Source organism: Halictus rubicundus, unplaced genomic scaffold, assembly GCF_050948215.1.
Source record: "Halictus rubicundus isolate RS-2024b unplaced genomic scaffold, iyHalRubi1_principal scaffold0039, whole genome shotgun sequence".
NCBI lineage: Eukaryota > Metazoa > Arthropoda > Insecta > Hymenoptera > Halictidae > Halictus > Halictus rubicundus.
The window spans coordinates 1,417,871-1,432,444 of record NW_027488580.1 but is presented as its reverse complement, the minus strand read 5'-3'; positions in this window follow the sequence as shown (position 1 = coordinate 1,432,444).

The following is a 14,574-nucleotide window of genomic DNA, read 5'->3' as shown; positions in this document are numbered from 1 at the left end:
AGGATTGAGGATAGGATAGGAAAGAGGATAGGATAGGGGATTGGATAGGATAGAGGATAGGAGACGATGGAGGGTAGGATAGGATAGAGGATAGGATAGGATAGATGATTTGATAGTATAAAGGATAGGTGAGGATAGAGAATAGGATAGCATTGAGGAGAGGATAGGATAGTGGATAGGATAGGATAGAGCAGACGATAGAGAATAGGATAGGATCGAGGATAGGATAGGGGATTGGATAGGATAAAGGATAGGAGACGATAGAGGATAGGATAGGATAGAGGATAGGATAGGATAGAGGATTGGATAGTATAAAGCATAGGTGAGGATAGAGAATAGGATAGCATTGAGGATAGAATAGGATAGTGGATAGGATAGGATAGAGCAGACAATAGAGGATAGGATAGGATAGAGGATAGGATAGGATAGGATAGAGGATAGGATAGGATAGAGGATAGGATAGGATAGAAGATAGGATAGGATAGAGGATAGGATAGGATAGAGGATAGGATAGCATAGAGGATAGGATAGGATAGAGGATAGGATAGGATAGAGGATAGGATAGGATAGAAGATTGGATAGGATGGAGGATAGGATAGGATAGAGGATAGGATAGGATAGAGGATAGGATAGGATAGAGGATAGGATAGGATAGAGGATAGGATAGGATAGAGGATAGGATAGGATAGAGGATAGGATAGAGGATAGGATAGAGGATTGGATAGGATAGAGGATATTATAGGATAGAGGATATGATAAGATGGCGGATAGGATATAATGGAGTATAGGATAGGAATGAGGATAGGATAGCGTTGAGGATAGGATAGGATAGAGGATTGGATAGGATAGAGGGTAGATTAGGATAGAGGATAGGATAGGATAGAGGATAGGATAGGAAAGAGGATAGGATAGGATAGAGAATAGGTTAGGATAGAGGATTGGATAGTATAAAGGATAGGTGAGGATAGAGAATAGGATAGCATTGAGGATAGGATAGGATAGTGGATAGAATAGGATAGAGCAGACGATAGAGGATAGGATAGGATAGAGGATAGGGTAGGAGATTGGATAGGATAGAGGATACGATAGGGTAGATGATATCATAGGCAAGAGGATAGGATATGATAGAGGATACGATATTGTAGAGGATAGGATAGGATTGAGGATAGGATAGGAAAGAGGATAGGATAGGGGATTGGATAGGATAGAGGATAGGAGACGATGGAGGGTAGGATAGGATAGAGGATAGGATAGGATAGATGATTTGATAGTATAAAGGATAGGTGAGGATAGAGAATAGGATAGCATTGAGGAGAGGATAGGATAGTGGATAGGATAGGATAGAGCAGACGATAGAGAATAGGATAGGATCGGGGATAGGATAGGGGATTGGATAGGATAAAGGATAGGAGACGATAGAGGATAGGATAGGATAGAGGATAGGATAGGATAGAGGATTGGATAGTATAAAGCATAGGTGAGGATAGAGAATAGGATAGCATTGAGGATAGAATAGGATAGTGGATAGGATAGGATAGAGCAGACAATAGAGGATAGGATAGGATAGAGGATAGGATAGGATAGGATAGAGGATAGGATAGGATAGAGGATAGGATAGGATAGAGGATAGGATAGCATAGAAGATTGGATAGGATGGAGGATAGGATAGGATAGAGGATAGGATAGGATAGAGGATAGGATAGGATAGAGGATAGGATAGGATAGAGGATAGGATAGGATAGAGGATAGGATAGGATAGAGGATAGGATAGGATAGAGGATAGGATAGGATAGTGGATAGGATAGGATACAGGATAGGATAGGATAGAGGATAGGATAGAGGATTGGTTAGTATAAAGGATAGGAGAGGATAGAGGATAGGATAGGATTGAGGATAGGATAGGATAGAGGATAGGATAGGATAGAGGATAGGATAGGATAGAGGATAGGATAGGATAGAGGATAGGATAGGATAGAGGATAGGATAGGATAGGATAGAGGATAGGATAGGATAGAGGATAGGATAGGATAGAGGATAGGATAGGATAGAGGATAGGATAGGATAGAGGATAGGGTAGAGGATAGGATAGAGGATAGGATAGAGGATATGATAGGATAGCGGATAGGATATAATGGAGTATAGGATAGGAATGAGGATAGGATAGGGTTCAGGATAGGATAGGATAGAGGATAGGATAAGATAGAGGATAGGTTAGGATAGAGGATAGGATAGGATAGGATAGAGGATAGGATAGGATAGAGGATAGGAGAGGATAGAGGATAGGATAGGATAGAGGATAGGATAGGATAGAGGATAGGATAGGATAGAGGATAGGATAGGATAGAGGATAGGATAGAGGATAGGAGAGGATAGAGGATAGGATAGGATAGAGGATAGGATAGAGGATAGGATAGGATAGAGGATATGATAGAGGATAGGATAGCGGATTGAATAGGATAGAGGATATTATAGGATAGAGGATATGATACGATAGCGGATAGGATATAATGGAGTATAGGATAGTAATGAGGATAGGATAGCGTTGAGGATAGGATAGGATAGAGGATAGGATAGGATAGAGGATAGGTTAGGATAGAGGATAGGATAGGATAGAGGATAGGATAGGATAGAGGATAGGATAGGATAGATGATAGGATAGGATAGAGGATAGGATAGAGGATAGGATAGGATAGAGGATAGGATAGAGGATAGGATAGAGGATTGGATAGGATAGAGGATATTATAGGATAGAGGATATGATAAGATAGCGGATAGGATATAATGGAGTATAGGATAGGAATGAGGATAGGATAGCGTTGAGGATAGGATAGGATAGAGGATTGGATAGGATAGAGGGTAGATTAGGATAGAGGATAGGATAGGATAGAGGATAGGATAGGAAAGAGGATAGGATAGGATAGAGGATAGGTTAGGATAGAGGATTGGATAGTATAAAGGATAGGTGAGGATAGAGAATAGGATAGCATTGAGGATAGGATAGGATAGTGGATAGGATAGGATAGAGCAGACGATAGAGGATAGGATAGGATAGAGGATAGGGTAGGAGATTGGATAGGATAGAGGATACGATAGGGTAGATGATATCATAGGCAAGAGGATAGGATATGATAGAGGATACGATATTGTAGAGGATAGGATAGGATTGAGGATAGGATAGGAAAGAGGATAGGATAGGGGATTGGATAGGATAGAGGATAGGAGACGATGGAGGGTAGGATAGGATAGAGGATAGGATAGGATAGAGGATTTGATAGTATAAAGGATAGGTGAGGATAGAGAATAGGATAGCATTGAGGATAGGATAGGATAGAGGATAGGATAGGATAGAGGATAGGATAGGATAGAGGATAGGATAGGATAGTGGATAGGATAGGATAGAGGATAGGATAGGATAGTGGATAGGATAGGATAGAGGATAGGATAGGATAGAGGATAGGATAGAGGATTGGTTAGTATAAAGGATAGGAGAGGATAGAGGATAGGATAGGATTGATGATAGGATAGGATAGAGGATAGGATAGGATAGAGGATAGGATAGGATAGAGGATAGGATAGGATAGGATAGAGGATAGGATAGGATAGAGGATAGGATAGGATAGAGGATAGGATAGGATAGAGGATAGGATAGGATAGAGGATAGGATAGAGGATAGGATAGAGGATAGGATAGAGGATATGATAGGATAGCGGATAGGATATAATGGAGTATAGGATAGGAATGAGGATAGGATAGGGTTCAGGATAGGATAGGATAGAGGATAGGATAAGATAGAGGATAGGTTAGGATAGAGGATAGGATAGAGGATAGGATAGGATAGGATAGAGGATAGGAGAGGATAGAGGATAGGATAGGATAGAGGATAGGATAGCATAGAAGATTGGATAGGATGGAGGATAGGATAGGATAGAGGATAGGATAGGATAGAGGATAGGATAGGATAGAGGATAGGATAGGATAGAGGATAGGATAGGATAGAGGATAGGATAGGATAGAGGATAGGATAGGATAGTGGATAGGATAGGATACAGGATAGGATAGGATAGAGGATAGGATAGAGGATTGGTTAGTATAAAGGATAGGAGAGGATAGAGGATAGGATAGGATTGAGGATAGGATAGGATAGAGGATAGGATAGGATAGAGGATAGGATAGGATAGAGGATAGGATAGGATAGAGGATAGGATAGGATAGAGGATAGGATAGGATAGGATAGAGGATAGGATAGGATAGAGGATAGGATAGGATAGAGGATAGGATAGGATAGAGGATAGGATAGGATAGAGGATAGGGTAGAGGATAGGATAGAGGATAGGATAGAGGATATGATAGGATAGCGGATAGGATATAATGGAGTATAGGATAGGAATGAGGATAGGATAGGGTTCAGGATAGGATAGGATAGAGGATAGGATAAGATAGAGGGTAGGTTAGGATAGAGGATAGGATAGGATAGGATAGAGGATAGGATAGGATAGAGGATAGGAGAGGATAGAGGATAGGATAGGATAGAGGATAGGATAGGATAGAGGATAGGATAGGATAGAGGATAGGATAGGATAGAGGATAGGATAGAGGATAGGAGAGGATAGAGGATAGGATAGGATAGAGGATAGGATAGAGGATAGGATAGGATAGAGGATATGATAGAGGATAGGATAGCGGATTGAATAGGATAGAGGATATTATAGGATAGAGGATATGATACGATAGCGGATAGGATATAATGGAGTATAGGATAGTAATGAGGATAGGATAGCGTTGAGGATAGGATAGGATAGAGGATAGGATAGGATAGAGGATAGGTTAGGATAGAGGATAGGATAGGATAGAGGATAGGATAGGATAGAGGATAGGATAGGATAGATGATAGGATAGGATAGAGGATAGGATAGAGGATAGGATAGGATAGAGGATAGGATAGAGGATAGGATAGAGGATTGGATAGGATAGAGGATATTATAGGATAGAGGATATGATAAGATAGCGGATAGGATATAATGGAGTATAGGATAGGAATGAGGATAGGATAGCGTTGAGGATAGGATAGGATAGAGGATTGGATAGGATAGAGGGTAGATTAGGATAGAGGATAGGATAGGATAGAGGATAGGATAGGAAAGAGGATAGGATAGGATAGAGGATAGGTTAGGATAGAGGATTGGATAGTATAAAGGATAGGTGAGGATAGAGAATAGGATAGCATTGAGGATAGGATAGGATAGTGGATAGGATAGGATAGAGCAGACGATAGAGGATAGGATAGGATAGAGGATAGGGTAGGAGATTGGATAGGATAGAGGATACGATAGGGTAGATGATATCATAGGCAAGAGGATAGGATATGATAGAGGATACGATATTGTAGAGGATAGGATAGGATTGAGGATAGGATAGGAAAGAGGATAGGATAGGGGATTGGATAGGATAGAGGATAGGAGACGATGGAGGGTAGGATAGGATAGAGGATAGGATAGGATAGAGGATTTGATAGTATAAAGGATAGGTGAGGATAGAGAATAGGATAGCATTGAGGATAGGATAGGATAGAGGATAGGATAGGATAGAGGATAGGATAGGATAGAGGATAGGATAGGATAGTGGATAGGATAGGATAGAGGATAGGATAGGATAGTGGATAGGATAGGATAGAGGATAGGATAGGATAGAGGATAGGATAGAGGATTGGTTAGTATAAAGGATAGGAGAGGATAGAGGATAGGATAGGATTGATGATAGGATAGGATAGAGGATAGGATAGGATAGAGGATAGGATAGGATAGAGGATAGGATAGGATAGGATAGAGGATAGGATAGGATAGAGGATAGGATAGGATAGAGGATAGGATAGGATAGAGGATAGGATAGGATAGAGGATAGGATAGGATAGAGGATAGGATAGGATAGAGGATAGGATAGAGGATAGGATAGAGGATAGGATAGAGGATATGATAGGATAGCGGATAGGATATAATGGAGTATAGGATAGGAATGAGGATAGGATAGGGTTCAGGATAGGATAGGATAGAGGATAGGATAAGATAGAGGATAGGTTAGGATAGAGGATAGGATAGGATAGGATAGAGGATAGGATAGGATAGAGGATAGGAGAGGATAGAGGATAGGATAGGATAGAGGATAGGATAGGATAGAGGATAGGATAGGATAGAGGATAGGATAGGATAGGATAGAGGATAGGATAGAGGATAGGAGAGGATAGAGGATAGGATAGGATAGAGGATAGGATAGAGGATAGGATAGGATAGAGGATATGATAGAGGATAGGATAGCGGATTGAATAGGATAGAGGATATTATAGGATAGAGGATATGATACGATAGCGGATAGGATATAATGGAGTATAGGATAGTAATGAGGATAGGATAGCGTTGAGGATAGGATAGGATAGAGGATAGGATAGGATAGAGGATAGGTTAGGATAGAGGATAGGATAGGATAGAGGATAGGATAGGATAGAGGATAGGATAGGATAGATGATAGGATAGGATAGAGGATAGGATAGAGGATAGGATAGGATAGAGGATAGGATAGAGGATAGGATAGAGGATTGGATAGGATAGAGGATATTATAGGATAGAGGATATGATAAGATGGCGGATAGGATATAATGGAGTATAGGATAGGAATGAGGATAGGATAGCGTTGAGGATAGGATAGGATAGAGGATTGGATAGGATAGAGGGTAGATTAGGATAGAGGATAGGATAGGATAGAGGATAGGATAGGAAAGAGGATAGGATAGGATAGAGGATAGGTTAGGATAGAGTATTGGATAGTATAAAGGATAGGTGAGGATAGAGAATAGGATAGCATTGAGGATAGGATAGGATAGTGGATAGGATAGGATAGAGCAGACGATAGAGGATAGGATAGGATAGAGGATAGGGTAGGAGATTGGATAGGATAGAGGATACGATAGGGTAGATGATATCATAGGCAAGAGGATAGGATATGATAGAGGATACGATATTGTAGAGGATAGGATAGGATTGAGGATAGGATAGGAAAGAGGATAGGATAGGGGATTGGATAGGATAGAGGATAGGAGACGATGGAGGGTAGGATAGGATAGAGGATAGGATAGGATAGATGATTTGATAGTATAAAGGATAAGTGAGGATAGAGAATAGGATAGCATTGAGGAGAGGATAGGATAGTGGATAGGATAGGATAGAGCAGACGATAGAGAATAGGATAGGATCGGGGATAGGATAGGGGATTGGATAGGATAAAGGATAGGAGACGATAGAGGATAGGATAGGATAGAGGATAGGATAGGATAGAGGATTGGATAGTATAAAGCATAGGTGAGGATAGAGAATAGGATAGCATTGAGGATAGAATAGGATAGTGGATAGGATAGGATAGAGCAGACAATAGAGGATAGGATAGGATAGAGGATAGGATAGGATAGGATAGAGGATAGGATAGGATAGAGGATAGGATAGGATAGAAGATAGGATAGGATAGAGGATAGGATAGGATAGAGGATAGGATAGCATAGAGGATAGGATAGGATAGAGGATAGGATAGGATAGAGGATAGGATAGGATAGAGGATAGGATAGGATAGAGGATAGGATAGGATAGAGGATAGGATAGGATAGAGGATAGGATAGGATAGAGGATAGGATAGGAATGAGGATAGGATAGCGTTGAGGATAGGATAGGATAGAGGATAGGATAGGATAGAGGGTAGGTTAGGATAGAGGATAGGATAGGATAGAGGATAGGATAGGAAAGAGGATAGGATACGATAGAGGATAGGTTAGGATAGAGGATTGGATAGTATAAAGGATAGGTGAGGATAGAGAATAGGATAGCATTGAGGATAGGATAGGATAGTGGATAGGATAGGATAGAGCAGACGATAGAGGATAGGATAGGATAGAGGATAGGGTAGGAGATTGGATAGGATAGAGGATACGATAGGGTAGATCATATCATAGGCAAGAGGATAGGATATGATAGAGGATACGATATTATAGAGGATAGGATAGGATAGAGAATAGGATAGGATAGAGGATAGGTTAGGAAAGAGGATAGGATATGATAGAGGATACGATTTTATAGAGGATAGGACAGGATAGAGGATAGGATAGGATAGGATAGAGGATAGGATACGATAGAGGATAGGAGAGGATAGAGGATAGGATAGGATAGAGGATAGGATAGGATAGAGGATAGGATAGGATAGAGGATAGGATAGGATAGAGGATAGGTTAGGAAAGAGGATAGGATATGATAGAGGATACGATTTTATAGAGGATAGGACAGGATAGAGGATAGGATAGGATAGGATAGAGGATAGGATAGGATAGAGGATAGGAGAGGATAGAGGATAGGATAGGATAGAGGATAGGATAGGATAGAGGATAGGATAGGATAGAGGATAGGATAGGATAGAGGATAGGATAGAGGATTGGTTAGTATAAAGGATAGGAGAGGATAGAGGATAGGATAGGATAGAGGATAGGATAGAGGATAGGATAGGATAGAGGATAGGATAGGATAGATGATAGGATAGGATAGAGGATAGGATAGGGGAGAGGATAGGATAGAGGATAGGATAGAGGATTGGATAGGATAGAGGATATGATAGAGGATAGGATAGACGATTGGATAGGATAGAGGATAGGATAGGATAGAGGATAGGATAGGATAGAGGATAGGATAGGAAAGAGGATAGGATAGGATAGAGGATAGGTTAGGATAGAGGATTGGATAGTATAAAGGATAGGTGAGGATAGAGAATAGGATAGCATTGAGGATAGGATAGGATAGTGGATAGGATAGGATAGAGCAGACGATAGAGGATAGGATAGGATAGAGGATAGGGTAGGAGATTGGATAGAATAGAGGATACGATAGGGTAGATGATATCATAGGCAAGAGGATAGGATATGATAGAGGATACGATATTATAGAGGATAGGATAGGATAGAGAATAGGATAGGATAGAGGATAGGTTAGGATAGAGTATAGGATAGGATAGAGGATAGGATAGCATAGAGGATAGGATAGGATAGAGGATAGGATAGGATAGAGGATAGGATAGGATACAGGATAGGATAGGATAGGATAGAGGATAGGTTAGGATAGAGGATAGGATAGGATAGAGGATAGGATAGGATAGAGGATAGGATAGGATAGAGGATGGGATAGGATAGAATATAGAATAGGATAGAGCATAGGATAGGATAGGATTGAGGGTAGGATAGGATAGAGGATAGGATAGGATAGAGGATAGGATAGGGGGTTGTATTGGATAGAGGACAGGAGACGATAGAAGATAAGATAGGGGATTGGATAGGATGGAGGAAAGGAGACGATAGAGATTGGATAGGATAGAGGATAGGATAGGACAGAGGATAGGATAGGATAGAGGATAGGATAGGATAGAGGATAGGATAGGATAGAGGATAGGATAGGATAGAGGATAGGATAGAGGATTGGTTAGTATAAAGGATAGGAGAGGATAGAGTATAGGATAGGATAGAGGATAGGATAGGATAGAGGATAGGATAGGATAGAGGATAGGATAGGATAGAGGATAGGATAGGATAGAGGATAGGATAGGATAGGATAGAGGATAGGATAGGATAGAGGATAGGATAGGATAGAGGATAGGATAGGATAGAGGATAGGATAGGATAGAGGATAGGATAGGATACAGGATAGGATAGGATAGAGGATAGGATATAATGGAGTATAGGATAGTAATGAGGATAGGATAGCGTTGAGGATAGGATAGGATAGAGGATAGGATAGGATAGAGGATAGGTTAGGATAGAGGATAGGATAGGATAGAGGATAGGATAGGATAGAGGATAGGATAGGATAGAGGATAGGATAGAGGATTGGATAGGATAGAGGATATTATAGGATAGAGGATATGATAGGATAGCGTATAGGATATAATGGAGTATAGGATAGGAATGAGGATAGGATAGGATAGAGGATAGGATAGGATAGAGGGTAGGTTAGGATAGAGGATAGGATAGGATAGAGGATAGGATAGGAAAGAGGATAGGATAGGATAGAGGATAGGTTAGGATAGAGGATTGGATAGTATAAAGCATAGGTGAGGATAGAGAATAGGATAGCATTGAGGATAGAATAGGATAGTGGATAGGATAGGATAGAGCAGACAATAGAGGATAGGATAGGATAGAGGATAGGATAGGATAGGATAGAGGATAGGATAGGATAGGATAGGATAGAGGATAGGATAGGATAGAAGATAGGATAGGATAGAGGATAGGATAGGATAGAGGATAGGATAGCATAGAGGATAGGATAGGATAGAGGATAGGATAGGATAGAGGATAGGATAGGATAGAAGATTGGATAGGATGGAGGATAGGATAGGATAGAGGATAGGATAGGATAGAGGATAGGATAGGATAGAGGATAGGATAGGATAGAGGATAGGATAGGATAGAGGATAGGATAGGATAGAGGATAGGATAGGATAGAGGATAGGATAGGAATGAGGATAGGATAGCGTTGAGGATAGGATAGGATAGAGGATAGGATAGGATAGAGGGTAGGTTAGGATAGAGGATAGGATAGGATAGAGGATAGGATAGGAAAGAGGATAGGATACGATAGAGGATAGGTTAGGATAGAGGATTGGATAGTATAAAGGATAGGTGAGGATAGAGAATAGGATAGCATTGAGGATAGGATAGGATAGTGGATAGGATAGGATAGAGCAGACGATAGAGGATAGGATAGGATAGAGGATAGGGTAGGAGATTGGATAGGATAGAGGATACGATAGGGTAGATCATATCATAGGCAAGAGGATAGGATATGATAGAGGATACGATATTATAGAGGATAGGATAGGATAGAGAATAGGATAGGATAGAGGATAGGTTAGGAAAGAGGATAGGATATGATAGAGGATACGATTTTATAGAGGATAGGACAGGATAGAGGATAGGATAGGATAGGATAGAGGATAGGATACGATAGAGGATAGGAGAGGATAGAGGATAGGATAGGATAGAGGATAGGATAGGATAGAGGATAGGATAGGATAGAGGATAGGATAGGATAGAGGATAGGTTAGGAAAGAGGATAGGATATGATAGAGGATACGATTTTATAGAGGATAGGACAGGATAGAGGATAGGATAGGATAGGATAGAGGATAGGATAGGATAGAGGATAGGAGAGGATAGAGGATAGGATAGGATAGAGGATAGGATAGGATAGAGGATAGGATAGGATAGAGGATAGGATAGGATAGAGGATAGGATAGAGGATTGGTTAGTATAAAGGATAGGAGAGGATAGAGGATAGGATAGGATAGAGGATAGGATAGAGGATAGGATAGGATAGAGGATAGGATAGGATAGATGATAGGATAGGATAGAGGATAGGATAGGGGAGAGGATAGGATAGAGGATAGGATAGAGGATTGGATAGGATAGAGGATATGATAGAGGATAGGATAGACGATTGGATAGGATAGAGGATAGGATAGGATAGAGGATAGGATAGGATAGAGGATAGGATAGGAAAGAGGATAGGATAGGATAGAGGATAGGTTAGGATAGAGGATTGGATAGTATAAAGGATAGGTGAGGATAGAGAATAGGATAGCATTGAGGATAGGATAGGATAGTGGATAGGATAGGATAGAGCAGACGATAGAGGATAGGATAGGATAGAGGATAGGGTAGGAGATTGGATAGGATAGAGGATACGATAGGGTAGATGATATCATAGGCAAGAGGATAGGATATGATAGAGGATACGATATTATAGAGGATAGGATAGGATAGAGAATAGGATAGGATAGAGGATAGGTTAGGATAGAGTATAGGATAGGATAGAGGATAGGATAGCATAGAGGATAGGATAGGATAGAGGATAGGATAGGATAGAGGATAGGATAGGACAGAGGATAGGATAGGATAGAGGATAGGATAGGATAGAGGATAGGATAGGATAGAGGATAGGATAGGATAGAGGATAGGATAGAGGATTGGTTAGTATAAAGGATAGGAGAGGATAGAGTATAGGATAGGATAGAGGATAGGATAGGATAGAGGATAGGATAGGATAGAGGATAGGATAGGATAGAGGATAGGATAGGATAGAGGATAGGATAGGATAGGATAGAGGATAGGATAGGATAGAGGATAGGATAGGATAGAGGATAGGATAGGATAGAGGATAGGATAGGATAGAGGATAGGATAGGATACAGGATAGGATAGGATAGAGGATAGGATATAATGGAGTATAGGATAGTAATGAGGATAGGATAGCGTTGAGGATAGGATAGGATAGAGGATAGGATAGGATAGAGGATAGGTTAGGATAGAGGATAGGATAGGATAGAGGATAGGATAGGATAGAGGATAGGATAGGATAGAGGATAGGATAGAGGATTGGATAGGATAGAGGATATTATAGGATAGAGGATATGATAGGATAGCGTATAGGATATAATGGAGTATAGGATAGGAATGAGGATAGGATAGGATAGAGGATAGGATAGGATAGAGGGTAGGTTAGGATAGAGGATAGGATAGGATAGAGGATAGGATAGGAAAGAGGATAGGATAGGATAGAGGATAGGTTAGGATAGAGGATTGGATAGTATAAAGGATAGGTGAGGATAGAGAATAGGATAGCATTGAGGATAGGATAGGATAGTGGATAGGATAGGATAGAGCAGACGATAGAGGATAGGATAGGATAGAGGATAGGGTAGGAGATTGGATAGGATAGAGGATACGATAGGGTAGATGATATCATGGGCAAGAGGATAGGATATGATAGAGGTTACGATATTATAGAGGATAGGATAGGATAGAGAATAGGATAGGATAGAGGATAGGTTAGGATAGAGTATAGGATAGGATAGAGGATAGGATAGCATAGAGGATAGGATAGGATAGAGGATAGGATAGGATAGAGGATAGGATAGGATAGAGGATAGGATAGGATAGAGGATAGGATAGAGGATAGGATAGGATAGAGGATAGGATAGGATAGAGGATAGGATAGGATAGAGGATAGGATAGAGGATAGGATAGAGGATAGGATAGAGGATTGGATAGGATAGAGGATATTATAGGATAGAGGATATGATAGGATAGCGGATAGGATATAATGGAGTATAGGATAGGAATGAGGATAGGATAGCGTTGAGGATAGGATAGGATAGAGGATAGGATAGGATAGAGGGTAGGTTAGGATAGAGGATAGGATAGGATAGAGGATAGGATAGGAAAGAGGATAGGATAGGATAGAGGATAGGTTAGGATAGAGGATTGGATAGTATAAAGGATAGGTGAGGATAGAGAATACGATAGCATTGTGGATAGGATAGGATAGTGGATAGGATAGGATGGAGCAGACGATAGAGGATTGGATAGGATAGAGCAGACGATAGAGGATAGGATAGGATAGAGGATAGGGTAGGAGATTGGATAGGATAGAGGATAGGATAGGGTAGATGATATTATAGGCAAGAGGATAGGATATGATAGAGGATACGATATTATAGAGGATAGGATAGTATAGAGAATAGGATAGGATAGAGGTTAGGTTAGGATAGAGTATAGGATAGGATAGAGGATAGGTTAGGATAGAGGATAGGATAGGATAGAGGATAGGATAGGATAGAGGATAGGATAGGATAGAGGATAGGATAGGATAGAGGATAGGATAGGATAGAGGATAGGATAGGATAGAGGATAGGATAGGATAGAGGATAGGATAGGATAGCGGATAGGATAGGATAGAGGATAGGAGAGAGGATTGGTTAGTATAAAGGATAGAGGATAGGATAGAGGATAGGATAGAATAGAGGATATGATAGAGGATAGGATAGAGGATTGGATAGGATAGAGGATATTATAGGATAGAGGATATGATACGATAGCGAATAGGATATAATGGAGTATAGGATAGTAATGAGGATAGGATAGCGTTGAGGATAGGATAGGATAGAGGATAGGATAGGATAGAGGATAGGTTAGGATAGAGGATAGGATAGGATAGAGGATAGGATGGGATAGGATAGAGGATAGGATAGGATAGAGGATAGGATAGGATAGAGGATAGGATAGGATAGAGGATAGGATAGGATAGAGGATAGGATAGGATAGAGGATAGGATAGGATAGAGGATAGGATAGGATAGAGGATAGGATAGGATAGAGGATAGGATAGGATAGAGGATAGGATAGGATAGAGGATAGGATAGGATAGAGGATAGGATAGGATTGAGGATAGGATAGGATAGAGCATAGGATAGGATAGGATTGAGGGTAGGATAGGATAGAGGATAGGATAGGATAGAGGATAGGATAGGGGATTGGATAGGATAGATGACAGGAGACGATAGAAGATAAGATAGGGGATTGGATAGGATAGAGGATAGGATAGGATAGAGGATCGGATAGGATAGAGGATAGGATAGGATAGAGGATAGGATAGGATAGAGGATAGGATAGGATAGAGGATAGGATAGGATAGAGGATAGGATAGGATAGAAGATAGGATAGG